The 12,476-nt window shown below is 42.5% G+C and overlaps 1 protein-coding gene across 1 annotated transcript in view; it reads left to right on the top strand.

Moving 5' to 3' along the window:
- LOC138950062 (uncharacterized) overlaps positions 1–12,476 on the top strand; it is a 133,182-nt gene that overhangs the window by 71,752 nt on the left and 48,954 nt on the right. The gene's annotated exons all lie outside the window — the stretch shown is intronic.

Below are 12,476 nucleotides of genomic sequence, written 5' to 3' on the forward strand. Positions count from 1 at the left end.
AATACCTTCAAACATGTTGGGGGGGGGGGGGGGGGGAAGAATAGAAAAAGACTGGTCGCAGTCAGTAGAGGTTGCTCTTGGCGTGTACATTATGTCATAGCCGTATCCCCCATGCTTCTCAACTCATCGTCATACCAGTATACTCTGGCATGTTAATACCTTAGATCAGATACATGTATACAAGTTTACTCATGAATGTTAATAACTAAGATGAAATTGCATACATGCTTTTCTGTTTGAGGAATGGGTTCATGTCATTGATTAATTTTGTGTGCCATTGGGGAAGTGTGACTTTGCGATGAAGGGGGTAATTTTTTGTAGACAGTCGAGTTCAGCAAATATCTTTATAATTGTTTTGGATTTATTTCAATTAATTCAAGACCATTCCACAAAGTTTTCCTTTCTGTAGGTAATATTGTCCGACTTTTACCTTCTCTCCAAAATATGTTCCAAAATACCCCTCCAAAACGGTCAATAATGCGAACGCTTCCCTGTCTAGGGATTGCCCTGAACCTAGCTGTAATTGTTGTCTTCAAGTCACCGATGATCTGGAGGTGAACAGGGTGCTTTTGTATACTATGACATTTCGCCACCATCCGTCTCTTGTTTCGAACATAGCAACATGTTCCTAATATTCGCAAGAAAGTCATTCTCTTAACTGTTTTGCAACGTACTCGTTAAGTATTCACAAGACATTTGTAATAATCGCAATGTATTTGTAACACTCGCAAGGCATTCGCAATCATTCATTATGCCTGTCTTACACTGTGCCGAATATCTTTGCAAACATTCGTAATCATCGCAATGTATTCCTAACACTCGCAAGACATTCGCGAACATTTGTGATGCCTGTCTTACACTGTGCCGAATATCCTTGCGAATATAAATTGATTCGTATGCATTTGCAATGATAGGTAGACATTCGCGAGCACTCGCAACCCTTCGTAAGACATTTGCAAGGATCATAAGGCTTCGAATGATCAATAGTTTTCCTGTTCATTCGTCTCGTCGCGAACCTTAGTACAGTACCATTGTCTGGGGTCACTGAAGCGTAACAATGGAGACCGCTCGCCGAGAATGGTCTAGGCAACGGGGGTTTGTGCGGAGCGTTCTGTAACGTATCTGAGAGGTGGCACGCCAGAAACCATTGCACTGTACTGAGCTTGCTGTTTGACTTTCTCTCTCTCTTTCTCTCTATCGCAGTCTTTCTCTCTGTCTTGCGTGCTCTCTCTCTCTCTCTCTCTCTCTCTCTCTCTCTCTCTCTCTCTCTCTCTCTCTCTCTCTCTCTCTCTCTCTCTCTCTCTCTCTCTCTCTCTCTCTCTTTCTCTGTCTCGCTCTTACTGTCCCTCTGTGCCTGTCTCTCTGTCTACGTCTCTGTCTCTCTCTTTCTCATTCTTTCTTTCTTTCTCTCTCACCCCTATCCCTCTCCCTATGTCTCTTTCTTTCTATATCTCTCTATATCTGTCTGTCTCTCTTTGTGTCCGTCTGAAAGTCTCTCTCGCTTATCTTTTTTGCTCTCTCTCTCTCTCTCTCTCTCTCTCTCTCTCTCTCTCTCTCTCTCTCTCTCTCTCTCTCTCTCTCTCTCTCTCTCTGTCTCTCTCTCTCTCTCTCTGTCATTGAACATTTTGTACTAGTGTTAACGGATGTGTAGCTCATCTGAGCAACTTAATTCTCAAAATGAAAGGCTTAACTATGTCAATGTAATTTTGTAATTTTTGAGTTCTCCTTATATAATTCCGTAACTGCATATAGTATTGCAATTCATACAATGTATTTCTATATCTTATATGATTGAATTTTTATTTGTTATGTTCGTCTGTCTTTATGTGTTGTATAAAGGACAGGTTGGAAGAATAGGCTTTGCCTAAAACCTTTATCCTTTTGTAATAAAGTTCTGAGTCTGAGTCTGAGTCTGAGTCTCTCTCTCTCTCTCTCTCTCTCTCTCTCTCTCTCTCTCTCTCTCTCTCTCTCTCTCTCTCTCTCTCTCTCTCTCTCTCTCAAACACACACACACACACACACACACACATAGGTGGTTTTACAGTCATTTGGGGTCGGCTGTGTATCAAAATGCCATCTTGCTCAAAACACAGGCATTTGGGGTCTCTTTTGTTTTACGTGTTAGAAAGTTTCTTAAAACTTCAATGAGCGTTAAATGCCATTTTAAAGTGAAAACTCATTTCAGGATGTTATTACATAAAATGCAACCTCCAGCGTGATTTTTAGAAAAACAGGCATTTGGGGACGATGTTTGCTGTACAGCAGTGAAATGGGGACGTATGTGGCCACAAAGTGCAGAGCTACAATTACGTCATCGGTGCTATGAATGTTTTAGGTGTTAGAAAGTTTCTTAAAACTTCAATGAGCGTTAAATGCCATTCTAAAGTGTGAAAACTCATTTCAGGAGGTTATTACATACAATGCAACCTCCAGCGTGATTTTTTAGAAACAAACGATGTTTGCTGTACAGCAGTGAAATGGGAACGTTCAAAACCGCAGAGCAGCTCTGCACAATCACGGCATCAGTGCTATGAATGGTTTCATCAGATATGCCTCTCATGGCGCTAGGCGACATAAGAGTATCTCCAATCCAGTCAGTAGCATTCACGGCCTTGACAACGGATGGTTTGAGTCTGATTTATGAGAATGAGAATGAGGGAGAGAGAATTGTATTAAATTGAATTGAATTAAATTGAATTGAATTGAGTTGATCTTTATCTTAACACTGTAACAAAATAAGAAATGCTAAAATGCTCTTTTTATCATCCCGCCCTCGCCTATTGAGGTGAAATAAAAGTCCGTAGTATTCACGGCCCTGACAGCGGATGGTTTGAGTCTGATTTATGTTTACTATTCACCTTCAATTTCATTGAAAAATGAAAATCATACTGTCTCTCTGAATATGGACTCCCATACACCCGTTTTCACAAATATATTCTGAAAATATTGAAAGAAGGTAATTTATCAAAATATTGGTTTTTATCATCATTCTCTAAGGCTTCAGTCACAGAGACAGACGACGAATGAAAGAGAGAGAGAGAGAGAGAGAGAGAGAGAGAGAGAGAGAGACAGAGACAGAGACAGAGACAGAGAGAGAGAGAGAATGAGAATGAGGGAGAGAGAATTGTATTGAATTGAATTGAATTAAATTGAATTGAATTGATCTTTATCTTAAAAAAATGTCAACCTGTTATCTAGGCTGTTGATTTACAAATGTAAGAATTTGATTGATAAAAGAAAAAAGACCCATGAAAAAGGATGCTCCCAGCATAAAAAAAAATATGTTAAAAAAGGAAAAAAGGCAAATAAGAAGGGTAGTAGCAACCTGCATGCAACTGAGGTAAAAAAAAAGGGAAAAAAAATCTTTATCTTAACACTGTTACAGAATAGGAAATGCTAAACATGCTCTTGTATTCATCCCGCCCTCGCCCATTGAGGTGAAATAGAAGTTAACCACATTATGTTTAAAAATGTTCCCAGTGCATTATGTACAATAATGTTTCAATACTATCATAGAGTATTAACATTTTACCAGTATCAGCTGCAAAATAGTAGTAGTGCTTTACAAGTTTTGCAAGAGAAACAGCATGTAATGATACGTAAATGGTGTACAGCAGTGAATTGGGGACTGTTTCCCAAACAGCAGTCAGATGGGGTCTGGTTGTTGTACAGCAGTCATTTGGAGGCACAAGCTAAAACTGCTTCAGAGATGACGGTGTTTTTTTCCACTGGCTTTGATCTCCGCTGAGAGGGAGAGAGTCAGAAAAAGCGACAGAGACAGATAGACAGAGACAGAGAGACAGACCGAGACAACAAAGGAGAGGTTAGGACACCCCCTTACCCTTGAGTGACAGACCGACAGATAGACAGACAGACAGACAGACAGACACACCGTAATTAACACAAACACACACACACACTCAGCAGAGCAAAACGGTATAACACACAAACTCAGCAAAGCAAGGCAGTATTACACACACACACACACACTCTGCAGAGCAACTAAGTCAGTGACACACACACTCAGCAGAGCAAGGCAGTATAACACAAACACTCAGCAGAACCACACACACACTGTAGAGCAAGGCAGTAAAACACACACACTCTGCAGGAGGTTATTACATAAAATGCAACCTCCAGCGTGATTTTTAGAAACAAACAGGTATTTGGGGACGATGTTTGCTGAACAGCAGTGAAATGGGGACGTTCAAAACCGGAGAGCAGCTCTGCACAATCACGGCATCGGTGCTATGAATGGTTTCATCAGATACATGGCGCTAGGCGACATAAGAGTATCTCCAATCCAGTCAGTAGCATTCACGGCCCTGACAACGGATGGTTTGAGTCTGATTTATGAGAATGAGGGAGAGAGAATTGTATTGCATTGAATTGAATTAAATTGAATTGAATTGATCTGCATCAATTTTTTTTCAACCCGTTATCAAGGCTGTTGATTTAAAAATGTAAGAATTTGATTGATAAAAGAAAAAAAGACCTATGAAGAAGGATTCCCCCTAGCCTGAAAAAAAGGGGGGGAACAAAAGAAAAAAAAGGGGGGGGGGAAGAAAAAAAGGGGGGAAAAAAAGAAAGAAAAAAATCATTATCTTAACACTGTAACAGAATACAAAATACTAAAATGCTCTTTTATTCATCCCGCCATGGCCCATTGAGGTGAAATAGAAGTTAACCACATTTAATATGTTTAAAAATGTTCCCAGTGCATTATGTACAATAATGTTTCAATACAATCATAGAGTATTAACATTTTACCAGTATCAACTGCAAAATAGTAAGGGAAAGTCGCCAATCCCGGAACAGTCGGCCAACTTGGAACACCTCAATATGCGATCAACGGGGAACAATTCATGAACTATTGTTTTGCAGAAATGTCTAGTGACATTCCTTGATATTATTCCAGCAAAAAAAATGACTACCGCGGCAAAAAAAAAAAAAATGGTACGTTTTTTAAACTTTTCTTCCTTCTTCTTCTTATTTCTACCGTCTACAATTCGTATTATTATTACTCTTTATATATACGTTCTCGTAAAATGTTGATTGCTGTGATAAACCTTCATAGATTTGCAATAACTTGAACGGGAAAAAAGATTTGAAACGTCACGTGTAACCAACAGAAAAAACGCGAAATCCATGCAGGTGCCATGCGGCAATGATGGAACACATAAGAGAGGCAAACATGGAACAGTGTTCCAGCTTTGCCGCATTCTGTTCCATCTTGCCCTCATCAAACAACTGCTGTTTTATTCACGTACTCAATTCTCTTTTCGGTTTTGTTGTGTTTTTCCTTTCTATAAGTTTTATTGAATGATTGATTGATTTGTTTGACAGTATTTATTAATGAGACTCGAACGGCGGTGGTTACCAGAAGAAATGGGCTGCGCTTTGTCGGCAATGAAAAACGGAGATATGGGTTTGCGTTGCGCATCAAGAGATTATGGTGTTACTGTCACAACTCTTAAAAGTCATTTAGAAGGAAACAAAACAAATTGCAAAAGAAGAAGTAAAGTTCACAGGAAGACCTTCTACATTAACACAGAGATAGAACAAGAACTAATCAATAGCATTCTTGAAGCTGAAATCAATTTGCCAACGTCACCCCCATCGTTGTTTTGTACACTGTACATGGAGATTCTGGTCATTATGATTGCTTGGTGTCAGCAGCAAATGTAAGCTTACCTGCTGCTGATGTCCTGCAACGTACAACCACAAGCTCGTCGAAGAGATCATCACGAAAAAAACAATCTTCTCCTTACAAGTGTGGCGGGAGAGCCATATTTGAAGAAAGTTTAATGTAAAAGTTAGAGATTGAAGGTTTAGAACAGTCATGGCGTACAGAGTCAATCTGTCACGCTATCGCTGTCTTCAGCTTTCCAAAGAAGAGCGAGAATAATCGGTTTAGTAACCAAAAGTAGACGATGCAAGGGAGGTAATTCCCTTTTCAGTTCCGTGTTGGCGGCCATTTATGTGGCGCGGACACGATTTACCGGCATACAGGTCGATAAATATTGGTAAAACTTGACCAATGTCAAGTTGAACGACGAGAGATTGGATGAAAGTTGTTTAATGGATGTAATTTAGTGACCACAAGATGTTATGTTGGTTAATAACGTAACAGGAATATGATGATTGTTCGTTGGGTTGGAAACAACGATCGCCGGAAGAAATGATCATTGTTAGATCAGAAAGGATAGGAATTGTAAAAGAGAGGAGAGACAAGGTTTCTTTGATGAAGATAGTGTTGTGGGTTGCTTATATATTACGAACAGTTATTAAAAGAGCGCTTGTTGTGATCAGCAAGTGTAAAGATAAAGGAAAAAGGACGGACTACATTATCTGCGTAATGTTTTGAAAGTAGTGCGGTTAATGTTCTTTTTCGGTCAGCCAATCTGCCTCTGGTTCTGTGTGTTTGTTTGCGTTGCCATGCAGATTGGTATAAAAGACAGTGTAAAACGAAGTTACTACACGCATTAGGACAGGCTTTAGAACAGAATAGAATGGGTTAGAATAAGGACATAGACTGAGGGCGCTAGGTTAGGGATTAGAATAGGGAGTGAGTAAAGGCAAGGTAGACTAGATCAAGATTTAGAATAGGGACAAGAAAAGGAGACTCCGCATTCTGTCAAAGGGATAGCATAGGGAAAACGCAGAGTAACGATAAAAGAACTTAGAGATTCTTTCTACCTTTTCACAAAATCAGGACAGCTTAGGTATAGCCAGCTTAAAAGGATAACCGCGCATGTTACTGTCTTGTTTACTTTAAACAACAGTAAAGGTTCAAAAGATATGTAGGAGAGAATTCCGTAGATAGTCAGAAGTAAACAACCGGACTGTTAGAACGTCGGCGTGCGTTTGATTGAACGGTCCTAAATTAGCTAGCTAGGTGTGGTAGATTAAACCTTAGGTGACCTGCGCAATTCTAGGTAAGCTCCTGTGTTTTTGGTGTCCCGCCTGTTTTGCGCACGGTACTTTGTAAAAGGGGAAACTGGAATTAGGTTAGGGACAAACAACTTTGGTGACGAATAGGGAGAGTCGTCAGTGACTCTGTCCCGTTCTCACTAAAGTCAAAATAGTAACTTCTAAAGTCTTAGACTAACCTTAAAACTTAGCCCAAAGAGGGAAGAATTGTTTCTCCCATTTAGAATTCCATTAAAGAACAGGTTTGAGAGAAATTCTTAGATAGTCAGTCAGGGAACAAAAGATCCTGTATGGGATAAAAAGGTAGCTAGCTCGATATGTGGAGTCTCGATTTAGGATAGGATTATTTGGGGAAGGGAAATTAGGTGGCTTCATTGTTTTTCTTAAAGATAACTTGCGCATTTTTGATGTTTGCCATGTAAAGGCGACCCGGGATTTTGTATCAATTTTGTATGTGAATTTATGATATTGCGTGATTGGCGCTATTTGTTTTGAACTATTTGTACACTTTTCTAGATAATAAGTCTAATAAACTAATTTTATAGAAAAGTGATCCCATGAAATTGACTCTGTTATTCGACTGAATGGTTTTTCATTGTTACATAAGTCGTCATTTCTTCTCGCATCCTTAGCCTTTTAAGATAAGCTAACCCGGCAAATTTAGGTGAGAGAGGGTAAATTTAGCGCACAAGCAGATTATAGTTGCACGCACTAGGGGAAGGAACACAACGCGAGGCAAAAATAGATCCGGAAAGGAGGAAATAATAAGTGCACGCACTAGACAAGGAATCTGCAGAGCTAAGCAAAAGACGCACATTTTGTTCCTTATCTACAACTCTCACGGTTTTCCGCCAGGTAAATAAACACACAATCTACACAATAGGAAAACTGCTACACAAGCAAAAGCTGGAGATTTCACTTGCAAAAAGGCGTGCAAGTCAACAGAAAAGATGAAAGAATGAAGCTACAAAACCTTCTGCTCAGAGAAACAAGAGGGGAATATCTTCTGATCAGAGGGAAAAAAGGAGAACATTCTCGACGATGCGTTCTATCCCGGGGGAAAGCACTTGGTACTGCTTCATGTGTGGCACCAACTCCCCTGAGAACATGATACAGTGCCAGAAGTGCACACAGTCAGTGGGCACACGAGGACTGCGCTAACAGCAGCGGACAAAAGGACTTCGAAATCTGTACTTACCAATTTTTGTGTGTCTACAAAATGTTCTTAGTTATTTGCTTTGAGACTTTATGCGTAATGATTTGTACATTTAGTCAATTGGGCAGGTAGCCCTTTTATATCTATTTGTCAACAGAAGAGGGGTACACACGAAGCTGCGAAATTTTGTGGTACTGCTTCATGTGTGGCACCAACTCCCCTGAGGATATGTTATAGTGCCAGAAGTGCACACAGTAATCACACGATGACTGCGCTGACAGTAGAAGACAAAGGACATTGTCTGCGAAATCGGTTCTTTGTCCATTTTGTCCTTCCTTTTTTATTAAGGTTTTGTTTTTCAGTCCTTTTTTGACCTAGCCCTTATTTATCTTTTTGTTTTACATTTAAGGCTTAAATTGTTATCCGATTTGTTATTTTCTTGGTAAAAATCAAAATATAATGTTGAAATAAACACATTTACATAAAATGGCTTAATCAAAATGTTATGACGTATTTATTTATCTTGTGTGTGTGGTAATGTGTGCTTGTTTGTGTGTGAATGAGAGTGTGTGGGTGTATATGTGTGTGTGTGTGAGACACAGACAGAGCTAGAAAGAGAGTCAGGGTGTGTTTGTATGTGTTCCGAGTTTGACAACACAGTGTTCCACTTTACACACCCATGCGTCCAACCTGGAACAAATGCAAACATTATTATTATGGTCAGTCTGATGAGTTGCGTGACTTTTATTTTATTTTATGTGGTTCGTTTATTTACTGATAGAGTCTAGTATGTGACAATATAAAGAACGCTTTGCAATATCCATTTTTTGTCTCGTACGGCTGTTTCTCCTTAACTGTTCCAGGTTTAGCGACTTTCCCCTAGTAGTGCTTTACAAGTTTTGCAAGAGAAACAGCATGCAATGATACGTAAATGGTGTACAGCAGTGAATTGGGGACTGTTTCCCAAACAGCAGTCAGATGGGGTCTGGTTGTTGTGCAGCAGTCATTTGGAGGCACAAGCTAAAACTGCTTCAGAGATGTGGTTTTTTTTTACTGGCTTTGATCTCCGCTTAGAGGGATAGAGTCAGAAAGAGCGACAGAGACAGATAGACAGAGACAGAGAGACAGACCGAGACAACAAAGGAGAAGTTAAGGACACCCCCTTACCCTTGAGTGACAGACAAAAGATTATACAGACAGACAGACAGACAGACAGACAGACAGACCGTAATTAACACAAACACACACACACTCAGCAGAGCAAAACGGTATAACACACAAACTCAGCAAAGCAAGGCAGTATTACACACACACACACTCTGCAGAGCAACTAAGTCGGTGACACACACACTCAGCAGAGCAAGGCAGTATAACACAAACACTCAGCAGAACCACACACACAGTGTAGAGTAAGGCAGTAAAACACACACACTCTGCAGGAGGTTATTACATCAGATACATGGCGCTAGGCGACATAAGAGTATCTCCAATCCAGTCAGTAGCATTCACGGCCCTGACAACGGATGGTTTGAGTCTGATTTATGAGCAGCAGTCATTTGGAGGCACAAGCTAAAACTGCTTCAGAGATGTGGTTTTTTTTTACTGGCTTTGATCTCCGCTTAGAGGGATAGAGTCAGAAAGAGCGACAGAGACAGATAGACAGAGACAGAGAGACAGACCGAGACAACAAAGGAGAGGTTAAGGACACCCCCTTGAGTGACAGACAAAAGATTATACAGACAGACAGACCGTAAATAACACAAACACACACACACTCAGCAGAGCAAAGCGGTATGACACACACACTCGATCAGCATACGTGAGAAATGAAAGTTTTACGCCCTCACGGCAAAGCCATTAGGGGCATGTTACACGGGAAAACCCGGCTTTGTATGAAAATAAAAAATAAAAATGCGGATGTAGACAGCTGGCTGCCGGCTGCTAGAGGAGACCTGAAATGGGCTTGGGACCTGGTTGGGTCGTCTTGGGTCAGTGCTGAAATGGTTACTTTATTGGCTGTTGGCCGAACGGACACCCGGGCTTCATATTTATGCATGCATGTATTCGTGTTTCCAAGGCCTGAGGCTTTCGCTGTGACCCTGGGATCTTTATCGTGCGCATGCGTGCACACGGGGGTGTTCGGACACCGAGGAGAGTCTGCACAAAGTTGACTCTGGGACACACATCCCGCGCCGAACTTGGGGGTTGAACCCACGCGGATAGTAACAACCGGTTTTAAAGCCAGCGCCTCTACCGACTGGGCAAACTCCCCCCCCCCCCCCAATTTGTTGGGGTCAAGAAGTTCCATGGAGGGCGGGGGGTATGGAGTAACACATAGTGTTTTGCTCAGAACATTCCCACCCATGCAGAGCCGCGCTATGGGTACGCATTACCGTGAAGCTGGCAGTCAGTGCTACCAAATGTCGTCTGTGTCTACCACTCGGTGGTGACTTAATGTGGGTCTATGTAAGCAGATGCCAGCGCAAGCAATCTGATGTAGAGTCAGGAGGCGGTTTGGTACAAGAGAACCTTAGAGGCCACAGCCTCGGCCGTCTAAGGGATCTGTGTGTCTGGAGGCACATTTGGTTTCTGAGGTTCAAGCGGAGCTGTTGCCTCTGCTCCCAAGTTCCAGTGTCTGGAGGCGTTTTTGGTATGGTAGCAAACCTGTAGGTTGGGGCCTCTACCTTTCAGGATGCCAGGACTACAAAATGTGTGTCTTGGGACACATTTAGCTTAAGATTCCAGAAGTGGATCTGTGCTGTGCTGGGTCTGCTGCAAGCACACTAGAACCAGCTCGCAACAGTTGAGGTGAACAAATTGGTGACCAAGACCATCATCGGTTTCTCTCCGAGTGATGGGTGTGGGCGGAGAAAGTCTCCCAGACTGAGAGCATTCTCCCTTCTGTAGCGGATGAGACTAGACATCTCTTCCTTGAGAGTGTCACAACCTTCAAACACGTGTGTGAGGTGTCCAGTCTTGCCACACTGACAGACTACCTTGTCCCAGTAGATGCGGCTGCTGACCGTGCGCAAGCGACGCAACAGGCTCATGGGTCTCGGGGGGAGTGGGAGGTGGTGCCCTTTCCTATTGTAGGGGAGGTGTATCCATCCTCTCTCTTCACATGTTTGTGACAGTGTCTGCTCTCTTTCCTCTCTTTTTTGCTTGGCTAGCAGCAGTTTGGCTTCCTGGCAGGAGAGCCGAATGTCTGTCACTGGCATGGTTGACATAGCCGCTGCTTTTGCTGCTCTGTCCGCCATTTCATTTCCCCGGATTCCTGTGTGGGATGGCAGCCACATGAGGGAAAAGTCTGTTCCTTTTGTCATAATTTGGTGGGCTAAGAAATGAATTTCAGTTTGCATCTCTCCTCTGTTCTTGGTGCCATGTGCAAGTGCTTGCAACGAGGATTTTGAGTCCGTAAGGATGACCACCCCCAGGGGTGGGGTTGGCAGATCGTTTATCAGTGTGCAGGCCATGTAGATAGCAAATAACTCTGCAGAGAAGATGCTGATCCCCTTGTTTAGCTTGTATTTTCGTGTTATATCAAGTCCAGGAATCGACAAGGCACACCCAGCCTCCCCTGACTGCAGGATCGAACCATCTGTGAAGACCTGTAGGTGGCTTTTAAATCGTTGATCGATCTTTTCTTTTGCAACTGTGGCTAGCAGCAATGGGTCTTCTGCCTTTTTGAGGCCGTCTCCATAGTCTATGATCAGATTTGGGGCTTCAAGCAGCCATGGAGGGTAAGGAAGAGTACCACCTGTGACCAGCTTTTCCTTGGACAGGCCACTCTGTTCCCATATACAGTAGACAGTATTGTTGACGTGACAATGTACCAGGTGAGGGAGCGGTTAGAGCGGTGTGTGGGAGTGTTGTTTGACTCACTAAGTCAGCACTGTGCGATGTGTGTACCAGGTCAGGGAGCGGTTAGAGCGATGTGTGGGAGTGTTGTATGACTCACACTAAGTCAGCACTGTGTGATGTGTGTACCAGGTCAGGGAGCTGTTAGAGCGGTGTGTGGGAGTGATGTATGACTCACACTAAGTCAGCACAGTGTGATGTGTGTACCAGGTCAGGGAGCGGTTAGAGCGGTGTGTGAGAGTGTTGTATGACTCACACTAAGTCAGCACTATGTGATGTGTGTACCAGGTCAGGGAGCGGTGAGAGCGGTGTGTGGGAGTGATGTATGACTCACACTAAGTCAGCACAGTGTGATGTGTGTACCAGGTCAGGGAGCGGTTAGAGCGGTGTGTGGGAGTGTTGTATGACTCACACTAAGTCAGCACTGTGTGGTGTGTGTACCAGGTCAGGGAGCGGTAAGAGTGGTGTGTGGGAGTGTTGTATGACTCACACTAAGTCAGCACTGTGTGATGTGTGTACCAGGTCAGGGA

The sequence above is a fragment of the Littorina saxatilis genome, linkage group LG16 (genome assembly GCF_037325665.1).
Source record: "Littorina saxatilis isolate snail1 linkage group LG16, US_GU_Lsax_2.0, whole genome shotgun sequence".
Lineage (NCBI taxonomy): Eukaryota > Metazoa > Mollusca > Gastropoda > Littorinimorpha > Littorinidae > Littorina > Littorina saxatilis.